This window comes from Hyalella azteca, unplaced genomic scaffold, assembly GCF_000764305.2.
Source record: "Hyalella azteca isolate HAZT.00-mixed unplaced genomic scaffold, Hazt_2.0.2 contig14172, whole genome shotgun sequence".
NCBI classification, from domain to species: Eukaryota; Metazoa; Arthropoda; class Malacostraca; order Amphipoda; family Hyalellidae; genus Hyalella; species Hyalella azteca.
In genome coordinates this window covers 12,760-13,882 of record NW_025944065.1, presented here as the reverse complement: position 1 = coordinate 13,882, position 1,123 = coordinate 12,760, and positions in this window count along the sequence as shown.

Sequence of the window (1,123 nt, the reverse complement as noted above, 5' to 3'; positions counted from 1 at the left end):
TTTTCTAAAAATATACACTGATTTTGGGTATTTTAGATGTATAAGAATAAATATACCGAAAAAGTAGTGAGAAAGGGATTGTTATGGATGAAAGAAATAAAAGATTAAAAGAAGTAGCAAGAATAAAAGAAAAAATTGCAGCTAATAAAATAAGACAATAAGCTGAAAAAGCTGAAAAAGAAAGACAACAACAAGAAATCGAAAATAAGAAAAAAATGAAAATAAAAAACTTTATAAAATTAATATTTAAAACATAAATCACTTAATTAATGAGATGAGCCGCCGCAAAAAAATGTTTGGCGAGGCATCCGAACTGGATAACCTGATGCCTCGCGAAGCCAGCAAGAGAGATGCGCAGCAGGACACCATCATCAACATTGGGGAGCCAGCGGCGCCTCAAGCCAGCGGCGCCTCAAGCCAGCGGCGCCTCAAGCCAGCGGCGCCTCAAGCCAGCGGCGTCGACGCCGCCGAGGCGCCCGCCGTCTCGTGAGTGTTGATGGGAACTCAAAATTTGCCGTTGATGATTTAATTCAAACTTGCGATGAAATATGTGGCCAATAACATGCAAGTGCCATGTCTGGATATTTTGATTCACGTCAACTGTCAAGTGAAATGTCTATTTTTGGAGGAGCTCAAGAAGTAAATGTCTGGAAATATAAGCAGCAGGGAGGTGCAATATTTTGATATTGTGTGCCCCTGAGATGACATGTCCGCTCGAGAAGTGGCATGTCCACCCGAGAAGTGACATGTCCACCCGAGAAGTAACATCTCCGCTCGAGAAGTAACATGTCAGCTCGAGAAGTGACATGTCAGCTCGAGAAGTGACATGTCCACCCGAGAAGTAACATCTCCGCTCGAGAAGTAACATGTCAGCTCGAGAAGTAACATCTCCGCTCGAGAAGTGACATGTCCGCTCGAGAAGTAACATGTCAGCTCGAGAAGTAACATTTCAGCTCGAGAAGTGACATGTCAGCTCAAGAAGTGACATGTCCGCTCGAGAAGTAACATCTCCGCTCGAGAAGTGACATGTCCGCTCGAGAAGTAACATGTCCGCTCGAGAAGTAACATCTCCGCTCGAGAAGTGACATCTCCGCTCGAGAAGTAACATGTCCGCTCGAGAAGT